This window comes from Pinus tabuliformis, chromosome 2_2, assembly GCF_031772625.1.
Source record: "Pinus tabuliformis cultivar Carrire ecotype Pingquan chromosome 2_2, CPIR1, whole genome shotgun sequence".
NCBI lineage: Eukaryota > Viridiplantae > Streptophyta > Pinopsida > Pinales > Pinaceae > Pinus > Pinus tabuliformis.
This window is the reverse complement of record NC_142300.1, coordinates 565,912,819-565,926,087: the sequence shown is the minus strand read 5'-3', so window position 1 is coordinate 565,926,087 and position 13,269 is coordinate 565,912,819.

The following is a 13,269-nucleotide window of genomic DNA, read 5'->3' as shown; positions in this document are numbered from 1 at the left end:
TAGACAAATTTATGTAACAATAAATAAAAGAAGAAAAGACCCAGAAAAGAATGATCGAAACCCACCTCAAAGAATTCAATGCCGAACCGAATATGGCAGACTGAAAAAACCCTATTGTCGGGTGAGAAAACTTTATGCAAACGCGATTAAAACGAAATCGTCAGTATTCAATGTCAAATCCTTCACTTCCTGTTATAGATCGGACGGGCCAGACGATTCAAAAAAAAAATAAGAATATTAAGGAAAGAAAGAATGAAGACAAAAGAAGGCTGGAAAGGGGCTACATACATACATATTAGGCATCACTTTAGTCTGGCACACTGGAAAAGGCGCAGCTTCGGTCCTAGGCATGGGAGCGAGCCAGTCGAATCACCGCCCCGTATCTGCCCAAACCTAAAGAGGCAGCGCATCGAACGTTGAACGGTATGAGAGGTTCGGTCTGAACCTAAGGTTGGGCATCCTTCCCGAATAAAACATGCGGCGCAACCTAATGAGGGTTACGTGGACCCACAACTATTTAATTTTGGCAGACGGACAAAAATGGTAGGAAACCATGCCAGATGTCAACAGGAAATTGAAAGTGTTGACGATTGTGTTGATGCATAGGAAGGCCTATCAGCCTAAATATCAATGTGTGGTTCCAGTTCCGAATGCCTATACATAAAATGGTCAATATTCAAATAATGTTGTTGGTCGAAATACTTTGTGTGCAAAAATATACAATGCCGTAGTGAAAATAAGCCCTTTCGTTGCGAGTGAAGTTAAGATAACCAATGTGGTCATGGCAAACGATACAACTTTATTGCTAGCAGTTCGTGTTAAGGAAGGTGTAATACAACTTGGCTATGTTCTCAAAACAGACACACAGCTTAATAATTTCTGTATTCAACTTTCTGTGATCTATAATGAATTAAGCAAAGTCTCTTAGTAGAAATCACATAAGAGAAATTTTTGACCAACGCGTTTCGAACCAACAAGTGTAGTTCATCATCAGGGTGATGGACCGCACTTGTTGGTTCAAAAAGCGTTGGCAAAAAATTTCTCTTATGTGATATCTACCGAAAGACTCAATTTAATAATTGTTGTTGATTGCGGTGATGTTAATATTATAGCAAATGGTATAACTTAACAATGGTTAGAGATTGTGGTGATGCTAATATTATAGTAATCGTATATTTACTATGATCATATAATATTAGAGATGATATAGAGAAAAATGATGTTATAGTTACATGAATTGAGGAAGACATTGGATTATTAAAGTTTCTAACTAAATTTTTTAATTTTTCTGTATGCTCACCTCGTGCCATTAATTTTAAAGACTATTCCCAATTAAAGCATTTATTTTTCTAATGGAAATACTATTTACTTGTATATGTAGCATAGTGTCATAAACCCAATAGATATATATATATATATATATTATTTTTTTACGTTTGTAAATATATTCATTTTACATACTCCAATGCTATTTAATTCGCATCCTATCCACGTATGCATAATCCCATATACTTATGAAGTTGGTAATCTCAGTATTAAATTAGGCAGGCTCTGCTGACAGTGCGATTTCAATCTACACCGTCGTTTGGTATGGGAAATCGGGTTATGGATCTTTGGCCGTCGGCTAGCCGCCTTGATTTTTGTTAAATTGAAATGTTAATTTAATACCTGCACTACCCACTGTACGTGGCATGTGCAGTCCTGACCAGCTCGGCTACTGCCTCGGGATCCCCTTGGGATCAATGGTGTTGGAGCTGGCTTGGCGATCCAACGGCTGTAGATGGCTCAAACCTTGTTCACATCACTTGGTCTCAGTTCGGAATTTCATTCTTTCGCCATTTCGCTTGGTCCACTGCTTGGTTGCTGCTCTCGTTCATCGTCCTATTTCACTCTTCGAACCAGGCTTCTGTGGTGATAGTGGAAGGTGCTCAGAACGCCATACCTTTGTCTTCGCCCTCCGAATCTGGGCACTGGTAAGTCTTTAACTGTATAACTGTGTATACCAATTTCTTTACGCAACAATGGTTGAACCTGCCTCATGCATTCAGAGTTCTTTGTTTTTGTTGGTCCTGAGACTACTTCAGATATCTAACCTATTTTCCGTGGTCTCATGTAGGATCCTCTCGACTCTGTCTTCGAGCTTGGTTCCGAATGGAAACACAGTCCTCCAGAAATGGAATTAACTCCAAATTCCGCCGGGTATGAGGGTTTCCACCCTGGTTATGGTCTTTTAGTTATTGCTCCATTAATTCTCTTGCGAGAGGGACCTTATTCCTAAGATTGCTACTGTTTATGCAATGTAGAGTTCGGGTTTTTAGCTCGCCCATTGAGACTCTGTTACTCATGTATTATATATATATATTTTTAAGTAAAGAAATTTAGCTTCGAGGGTTTTTACCTCTGAAGCCTTTTGAGCCGCACTGGCCTATTTGTAAATACCTTAAGCTGTCTTACAACATGTCCATTTTCTTGTGTTTATGTTTCATTATAAGTGCTGGAAGTCATATGCTAATGAAATCTGGTTTATTGGGTAATTTTGTAAATCCTGTACATTTGGAAAGTCTCCTTCCTGGGTTATAATTACCGTAGGGTTTATGCTGTTTCCAACGAGATTATCATGTATTTTGTTTACCTACTACAGCTCTTTAGCTTGCTATACTGCAGAGTTCCATGCGGTGCCAATATATGTATATATATTAATGTTCCACGTTTATTGTTTTCTCGGTCTCTTCAGTTTATTATTGCACAGAAATTACATGCACTGTTTCCAAATTAATACTGTCTTTCGACTTGCTCATTTGTTACAATCTTCTTGCTACGCATTTTAGCAGAGGGGTATTTATAATTTTTTTTTGTTTAATTCGGTCAATGAATTTTGCAGTAAAGCCATTGTTAATTCTTGTTTGTAACCCGACTAGACAGTATAGCCACTAGTTAGATACTTGTTCGGCGATTAACTGAATTATCTCTGATGAGGGTTTGAGAAATGACACGTTAATTTGGGGGTTTTGAGTTATCAGATGGAATTTAGGAAGCCCTTTCACCCGGAGGACTGGGTCGACCATCAATACGGGTCTTCCTTCTATCATTTAGATGTAATTCAATTTCTGTTGTAGCAAGCTTTTAAATCTAGACCGAAAACCCTACACCCAGGGTTCTGGGCACATGTGTTTGTAATTCCTCTCTCGCAGAAAGCAAATTTAGCTAGCTACTGTAGGGTTAAACAGTGTTGTTCTTTTAGGGCTTTTCCCTTGTTCACTACTACTGTTCTTTTCTTAAAAAGAATTCAGATTAGGACCGAAACTTGTTGCTTCTGAATTTGTCATACCAGAACCATTCTTGTGGGAGTCGGTTTGTTGCCAAACCGATTGCACTTCATCATATGCCAGAACGTTAGGCGCGCTAAGCTTACAAAGTCTCATTAATTAAGTCTTTTATTTCTCATAAACTTTTCCTACATCACTACCCCAGCAAGACCCTTGTTTTTTTCCCAGGAAAAAGGTTCGTCTTTAGTTGCCTGTTCTTTTCCTTCCCTATTGCACAATTCCACACTTCCTCTACAGTGCTTTGCTCATATCAAATCAGAATAAAGAGGTGGTTTTATATGTATAAATTTTGTTTCCATTAACTGTACAGTTTTCTGTTAAGATGACCCCTACAGTATTCTTTTTTTCTCAGAAAATAACATGGGCACCTAGTAAGAGTCACTTTCACAGTTGACTCAAGTTTTAGATAATATATCACAATAGTGCAAACATTTAATATAGTTTACTTCATTAATATTTTTAAATGATTTCTAAGCGGTTCAACCCACTTACCTATGCCACTATAACTTGCAAACACTTGAGAAGTTGAGATTACCTCTATTCATCTGCTTCCAATCTGCCACCCGTCCATGAGATTCGTCTTTCGGGACCAGAATCCCCCCCCAACTCTCTTGCAGGACCACTGTCCGTAGCAAGATGCTTGCACTTAGTGCTTGGCTATTTGGTCATCACCAGACTTAGCCATTTTCTCATTTTCTTTTTTTTTTTCCTGCCTGTCCCAATAGCACAGATTTTTTCCCCCGTTTCCTCTTTTCCTCTGGAAGCCCTTCCAGTTAGGGAAAACAGTTAAGGTTGGAATCACAATAACTGTCTTGCCTCCAGCTTCCTCCTTGAGAAGTTCCCAGCTCTTAAAGAAACATTTCTTGTTTTTTTAAAAGAAAATATTATTAAATTCAAACAGATAATAACATCAATTCAGTTTGTCATTTACCACAGTAAAGTCAAATATTTACATTTATCCTCGGGCATTACATCTCCCCCTCCTAAAATTAGACATTGTCCCGATGTCTTTCGGCTATGAACAACCCTGGATAAGCTTTTTTCATGAGCTCTTCATCTTCCCAGGTAGCCTCATCAGGCCCAAAGTGTTGCCACTACACTTTAACTTGGGTAATAGCTCGCTTCTGCAGCATTACTTCTCTCCGATCAAGGATGTTCAGCGATTCGACCAAGATTTCTCCTTCAGGTTCGACCTGCAACATGCAGCATCCTAAGTCAGTTTCTTTTAAAAGAAAACATTTAGGCTGATTTACCGGAGATAATTCTCACTTGTATATCCTGCCATCTGATTACATGTTTAGGATCATAAACATATTTTTTTAACACGGAAACATGGAAGACGTTATGGACCTATATGTGACTTGGCAGAGCGAGCTGGTAAGCTACCGGCCCAATTCTTGCTAAGACTTGAAAGGGTCCACAAAATCGGGGTGCCAATTTAGCGCACCCGCTCCATTGTAATGTGCTCTTTTTTGCTCAAATTCTCACATATACATGATCACCAACTTGATATCCTCTAAACTTTCTCTTCCGATCAGCAAAGTTCTTTTGCCTATTGTGAGCTGCCTTTAAATTAACTCACACTTTCTTAACCATTTTTTCCATTTCCCTAAGCATGTCGAGTCCCAACATTAATCTATCTTCTAGTCCACCCCAGCTTGAGGGCGCGTGACACTTCCGCCCATATAATACTTCAAATGGGCTCATTTGCAAAGATGTATGATAGCCATTATTATATGTGAATTCAACCAAGTGCAGATAATCTTCCCACTTGGTCGGTTGCTGCATTACATATGCCCTTAACATGTCTTCCACCACCTGGTTCACCCGTTCTGTTTGTCCGTCAGTTTGAGGGTGATACTCTGTACTGAAATTCAACGGAGTTCCTAATTCTCCAAATAATGTTTTCCAAAAAACCGAGGTAAAGTTTACATCACAGTCTGAAATTATTATTTTAGGTAACCCATGCAGTCTAAATATGTTCTACATGAAGATGTGGGCAATCTGCACAGCTCTAAAAGTCGATTGCACAGGTATAAAATGTGTCGATTTACTTAATTTGATGGAATCGTTATTTTTCTTTGTCTTGGGGCAAACCCGTTATGAAGTCCATGGAGATGGTTTCCCACTTCCACTCCGGAATAGTTAATGGTTGTAACACCCCGCAGGATGTTGATGCTCCGCCTTAATTTGTTGTCACTCCAGACAACGTGCCAGGTACTCAACCACATCCTTCTTCATACCTGGCCAATAATACTCCTTCTGTAGTGCTGTTATCATTTTATGATATCCTGGGTGTCCACCATAGTGACTTTTATGAAATTCCCCCAAAATCAAGTTTTTAATGCTGTTTTGGTAGGGCACATATAGCCTCCCCTGATAATACAACATTCTAGTAGTACCTAAAGCATAACCCTGTTGTTTTTCCTTGCTGGTGGGGTGCTGTACTTGCTCTTTTATTTGCTGATATATCGTATCTTGTTCTGTTGCCTTTTTAATCATCTCTTCGAAGGGGCTTTTCCATTCGCTACAAGAAATCTCATATAAACATTGTAATTTCCGACTTAAAGCATCCACCACTCGATTCTCCTTCCCTTTCAAATGCTTGATCTCGAAATAAAACCACCTAGGAAATCCACCCACCGTGCTTGCCTAACATTTATGGTGGGCTGGCTAAAATAATTGGTTAGACTATGGTGGTCTGTCAATAATAAAAATTTCCTTCCCATAAGGTAATGTCGTCACATTTTCAAGGTGTGAATGACGACTGCCAACTCTAGATCATAAGCAGAATATTTCTGCTCATGTTCTTTTAGTTTCCTAGACTCATAAGAAATTACCTTCCCTTCTTGCATCAACACACCTACTACACCTTCTTTGCTTACGTCAGTGCACAACACATAATCTTTGCTAGGATCAGTTATGCTTAGAATGGGTGTGGTGGTGAGCAAATGCTTAAGTTGTTCAAAACATTTTTGGCATTCTGGGGTCCACCTAAAAGCTCTTCTCTTTTTCTGTAAGGAAGTGATAGGATACACTACTCTCGAGAATCCTTCTACAAATTGTTTATAATAACCTGCTAATCCCATGAAGGATCTGATGTCTGCCACATCCTTTGGTATCGGCCATTCCATTATGGTCTTTATCTTTTCGGGGTCCACTGTGATCCCTTCTTTTGTAATTATATGCCCCAAATATTGTATTTGTTCCTTAAAGAAGTCGTACTTGTTGAACTTGGCATATAACTGGTGTTCTCGGAGGGTTTGCAGCACCAATCTGAGGTGCTCCTTGTGCTCTTCCATAGTTCGGGAATATATCAGTATATCATTAATAAAAATCAGCAAAAACCTATCCAAATATTGATGAAATATGTTGTTCATTAAACACATAAAAGTCGCGGGGGCATTGGTTAACCCAAAGGGTAGCACCACAAACTCGTAATGTCCATACCTTGTTCTAAAAGCAGTCTTAGCTATGTCTTTTTCCTTAATCCTGATTTTGTGATACACTGATCGCAAATCGATCTTGGAAAATACTGTTGCTCCTTTCACTTGATCAAAAAGTTCATCAATCCAGGGTAGAGGATACTTATTTTTGATTGTCAATTTATTCAACTGACGATAATCTATACACATGCGAAGGGTCCCGTCCTTTTTCTTAATGAACAATACCGGAGCTCCCTAGGGAGACACACTGTGGCGAATGTAGTTTTTGTCTAATGGTTCCTGTAACTGCATTTTTAACTTTGTTAATTCGGGTGTGCTCATTCTGTAAGGTGCTCGGGATACCGGGGCTACCCCTGGTATCAATTTGATAGTAAAGTCTATATCTCTCTTAGGTGGCAGTCCGGGAATCTCCTCCGGAAACACATCAGCAAATTCTTGTATCACAGGGATGTTGTCCAATGTAGTTGTTTTATCTTTCGAGTTAGCATAGCCCACTTGGATGGCATAAATCTGACATCCCTTCCTAATGCATTTTGCTAGTTGAGAGGCAGTTAATGGTCGAATCTGCACTAGTTTCTTAATCCCCTGCATCTCTTGCCTTGTTCCAAGCTCATCCTTGTAATAGATAGTCTTTGTTTTACAGTTGAATATGGACCAATGTTTTTCTAACCAGTCCATACCAATTAGGACATCATATGAACCAAGGGGAAGCACATTTAGATCTACCTTCACTAGCTATCCTGCTATCTTTAAGGGGCAGTTATTGACCTTAGCAAGTACTTGTCTCCTTGCCCCTGTAGCCAACTGTACTAGCCATGGGTTCTTAAATTTAACAGGTTGCAATTTACAATGCTCCACAATCTTAGGACTAATATAACCTAATGTGGCTCTAGGATCAATTAAAACAGTTACAGTAAGGTCTGAAATTTTACCTTCGAATTCCACCATGGTCGACTGGTACTCCGCCTGACGATATTCCAGGGCATCATTAATCCTTGGTAGACTACTTCCTACATCATTGACTGTCGATGCTTCATGGATTTGGGAAACTTGTTCGGTTCCCTTCTATTGAGGACAGTTTTTAACGTAATGAGGTCCACCGCAGCCCCAACACTGCACTGGAGGCCTTGCTGTCCCTTCACTGTCTAATTTTCTAGGTGGTTCACTGATCCTAGACTCATTGGTTTGCTTTGACCTGAGTGAATTTTTCTGTAAATTTCTACTGTTTTGCCCTTTGGCAAAACCCTTGTTACTTCCACCTCAATTCCCTTTATTATTCCTAGCCAATTTGTTGTTTCTCTTATCAGTCCATCTTTTACCCAGAACTTCTCCCTTCTATTTACTTTGCTGGTAACAAATCCTGGCTTTACGTATTACTTCATCTATTATCTTTGGATTGTCAAATTCAATCCTTTCCCTCATATTCAAGGGTAAACTACTGACAAACCTTTGTACTTTAGCCTTTTCCTCTCTAATTTAAGGCACATAACGAAGCAATGATGTAAAACGAGTGATAAATTCATCCACGGTTTGTTGTCCCAGTCACAAGTCATGGAATTCTCTCGCTTTTTCATCATAGAAGTGTTCTGTTAGGTACCTTTCCTTCAAATATTTTTGAAATTTTTCCCAGGTAATATTCTGCTCACTTACTCCTTTAACAATCTTAACTTCCTCCCACCACAGGGTGGCTTTCCCTTGTAATTGGAAAGTGGCTAACTGTGCCTTGAGGTTGGGATCGTATTCATATAGCTGGAAGTATTTGTTCATATTAATCAACCAAGCTTCGGCTGCTTCCTCCAATTCCCCATCAAAATGTGGTGGCTTTATCTTACGAAATTCCCCTTTCACTTCTACTCGTTGCCTTTTTGATGTCTATTGCTCGGAAGCATTATCAGATCATTCTTCTCATTCTTCATCCCTTCCTTCTGACTCCTCTGGTTCTGTGTGGTGATTCTGCTCCTCTGACACCCTTTGCTACTCAACACTAGGATTCAGCGTTTGTTGATTCTACTTGTCTGATAGGCTCTTTAAAATCCTTTCCTACTCCATGGTTAACCTCGCGTTATCCTACCGTAATCGGGCCATTTCATTTTTCAACTCCTGTATTGTCTCTAATATTGCAAGGTTCGTATTGCAAGCCTCCTCTCCAAGTTGTACCCATAACTCTGGGTTATTTCCAGGGTTTGTTGCAGGTCCCTGACCCGCTACAAACCTATGTGATACGCTGCCTACCCTTCTCATGTTGGCTGCCTTCTGTTTTTCCTATTCTTAGCCTAAGAATAGAAACAGAAGAAGGGTTAACACATTAACAATGTTTTCCTTTGAATATAAATAGAATTGCAAAATAAAAATATATAATGAATTCTCTTCAGCTGTTTATTTCCCAGAGGCCACAGTTTTGAAAACGTGGCTCTGATACCACTTGTCATAAACTGAGAATTTTTTCTTCTTTTTTTTTTACATTTGTAAATATATTCATTTTACATACTCCAATGCTATTTAATTCGCATCCTATCCACGTATGCATAATCCCATATACTTATGAAGTTGGTAATCTCAGTATTAAATTAGGCAGGCTCTGCTGACAGTGCAATTTCAATCTACACCGTCATTTGGTATGGGAAATCGGGTTATGGATCTCTGGCCATCAGCTAGCCGCCTTGATTTTTGTTAAATTGAAATGTTAATTTAATACCTGCACTACCCACTGTATGTGGCATGTGCAGTCTTGACCAGCTCGGCTACTGCCTCAGGATCCCCTTGGGATCAATGGTGTTGGAGCTGGCTTGGCGATCCAATGGCTGTAGATGGCTCGAACCTTGTTCACATCACTTGGTCTCAATTCGGAATTTCATTCTTCCGCCATTTCGCTTGGTCCGCCGCTTGGTTGCTGCTCTCGTTCATGGTCCTGTTTCACTCTTCGAACCAGGCTTCTGTGGTGATAGTGGAAGGTGCTCAGAATGCTATAACTTTGTCCTCGCCCTCCGAATCTGGTCACTGGAAAGTCTTTAACTATATAAATTGTGTATACGAATTTATTTACACAACGATGGTTGAACCTGCCTCATGCATTCAGAGTTCTTTGTTTTTGTTGGTCCTGAGACTACTTCGGATATCTAACCTATTTTTCGTGGTCTCATGCAGGATCCTCTCGACTCTGTCTTCGAGCTTGGTTCCGAATGGAAACACAGTCCTCCAGAAATGGAATTAACTCCAAATTCCACCGAGTAAGAGGGTTTCCACCCTGTTTATGGTATTTTAGTTATTGCTCCATTAATTCTCTTGCAAGAGGGACCTTATTCCTGAGATTGCTACTGTTTATGCAATGTAGAGTTCGGGTTTTTAGCTCACCCGTCGAGACTTTGTTACTCATGTATTATATATATATATATATATATATATATATATATATATATCTATATATATATATATATATATATATATATTAAGTAAAGAAATTTAACTTCGAGGGTTTTTACCTCTGAAATCTTTTGAGCCGCACTAGCCTATTTGTAAATACCTTAAGCTGTCTTACAACATGTCCATTTTCTTGTGTTTATGTTTCATTATAAGTGCTGGAAGTCATATGCTAATGAAATCTGGTTTATTGGGTAATTTTGTAAATCCTGTACATTTGGAAAGTCTCCTTCCTGGGTTATAATTACCGTAGGGTTTATGTTGTTTCCAACGAGATTATCATGTATTTTGTTTACCTACTACAGCTCTTCAGCTTGCTATACCGCAGAGTTCCATGCGGTGCCAATATATGTATATATATTAATGTTCCACGTTTATTGTTTTCTCGGTCTCTTCAGTTTATTATTGCACAGAAATTACATGCACTGTTTCCAAATTAATACTGTCTTTCGACTCGCTCATTTGTTACAATCTTCTTGCTACGCATTTTAGCAGAGGGGTATTTATATTTTTTTTTGTTTAATTCGGTCAATGAATTCGGTAGTAAAGCCATTGTTAATTCTTGTTTGTAACCCGACTGCACAGTATAGCCACTAGTCGGATACTTGTCCAGTGATTAACTGAATTATCTCTGATGAGGGTTTGAGAAATGACACGTTAATTTGGGGGTTTTGAGTTATCAGATGGAATTTAGGAAGCCCTTTCACCCAGAGGATTGGGTCATCCATCAATACGGGTCTTCCTTCTATCATTTAGATGTAATTCAATTTCTGTTGTAGCAAGCTTTTAAATCTAGATCGAAAACCCTACACCCAGGGTTCTAGGCACATGTGTTTGTAATTCCTCTCTCGCAGAAAGCAAATTTAGCTAGCTATTGTAGGGTTAAACAATGATGTTCTTTTAGGGCTTTTCCCCTGTTCACTACTACTGTTCTTTTCTTAAAAAGAATTCAGATTAGGACTGAAACTTGTTGCTTCTGAATTTGTCATACTAGAACCATTCTCGTGGGAGTTGGTTTGTTGCCAAACCGATTGCACTTCATCATATGCCAGAACGTTAGGTGCGCTAAGCTGACAAAGTCTCATTAATCAATTCTTTTATTTCTCATAAACTTTTCCTACATCACTACCCCAGCAAGACCCTTGTTTTTTTCCCCAGGAAAAAGGTTCGTCTTTATTTGCCTGTTCTTTTCCTTCCCTATTGCACAATTCCACACTTCCTCTACAGTGCTCTGCTCATATCAAATCAAAATAAATAGGTGGTTTTATATGTATAGATTTGTTTCCATTAACTGTATAGTTTTTTGTTAAGATGACCCCTATAGTATTCTTTTTTTCTCAGAAAATAACATGGGCACCTAGTAACAGTCACTTTCACAGTTGACTCGGGTTTTAGATAATATATCACAACAGTGCAAACATTTAATATAGTTTACTTCATTAATATTTTTAAATGCTTTCTAAGCGGTTCAGCCCACTTACCTGTGCCACTGTAACTTGCAAACACTTGAGAAGCCGAGATTACCTCTGTTCATCTGCTTCCAATCTGCTACCCATCCATGAGATTCATCTTTCAGGACCAGAATCTCCCCCTAGCTCTCTTGCAGGACGACTGTCTGCAACAAGACGCTTGCACTTAGTGCTTGGCTATTTGCTCATCACCAGACTTAGCCATTTCTCATTTTCTTTTTTTTTCTTGCCTGTCCCAACAGCATAGAGTTTTTCCCCCTTTTCCTCTTTTCCTCTGGAAGCCCTTTCAGTTAGGGAAAACAGTTAGGGTTGGAATCACAGCAACTGTCTTGCCTCCAACTTCCTCCTTGAGAAGTTGCCAGCTCTTAAAGAAACATTTCTTATTTTTTTTAAAGAAAATATTATTAAATTCAAACAGATAATAATATCAATTCAGTTTGTCATTTACCACAGTAAAGTCAAATATTTACATTTATCCCGAGGCATTACACATTATGTGCTTGCCCATTTGAAGAACATTGTAAATTGGAATCACAATGTGTCTAACACCGAGTTGAAGCAACATTAACAGTAGATTGCCTCTATATCTATAACCTTTTAGATGTAGGGAGATGATTTTGATTTGCAAAGTGCCATTATTGATTTGTAGAATTCACATAACAAAGTGAATGTGGATGTTTCCTTGTGTAGAACCTCATGTTCCTAATAGGGGTGGTGATGATAGGGCACATACTTTAACCTTTCAATATTCAATATTTGAGGTAGGAATGCTTTAGGGAAAGGAGTATTAAGGACCTCATCATTGCCATGTTGGATAGCATGTGAAGGGGGCGAGCCTTAGTCTTTATATAAAATGATGATAAAAAATGGAAGAGACATTTTAGGGACTTTAGGGAGGTTCACTCTAGATGAGTAGTATCTTTTTTGGCTTTATTGAGATTATAGAGATTACAATATAAATGTAGGATAAATAAGGTTTTATGTTAGGATACTACCCTAACCTACCTTGGTGTTAGTCAATTAATGTATGAGACAATCATCTCTGAATAATCGCCATTAGATAGCTAGCGAAAGTTACTTAATGTAAAATATATTTCTTTATGAAATAAGGACACTACGTAATTGGTACTCATTAATGATGGGGCCATAAATTTTTCACCATGGTTTAAAGACATAATGATAATGTTTTACCATGTGTTGTTGTAATTGGAGCAAACAAGAGGCTCTCTACATTAAGAGGCTTATGACCCTCACTCTCCTTTTTGGGATGATTATATTTCAAACATTCCATCTTATTGTGAGTTGTATACTATTATTGCATTTATATTTATCTAAATATCATGCTTGCAATTTGAAGTTTAAGGGTAAAGGATCAGTACAAGTAGTTTCTTAGCACTATCTGCCAAGATTTTAAAAGACTTATACTTTTAAGTTTGATACCTATTTTGATGTCTTTGAATATCATAAAACCATGTCATTAATGATTAAATATAGGGTTGAGGAAGGATACATGTAGAAAATACAAGTGACTTGACATATTTCGATATTCTTATAACCTCTATTGGTTAGCCTAAGTAGTACCTCATTGGACATCACCTTTAGATAGATTTA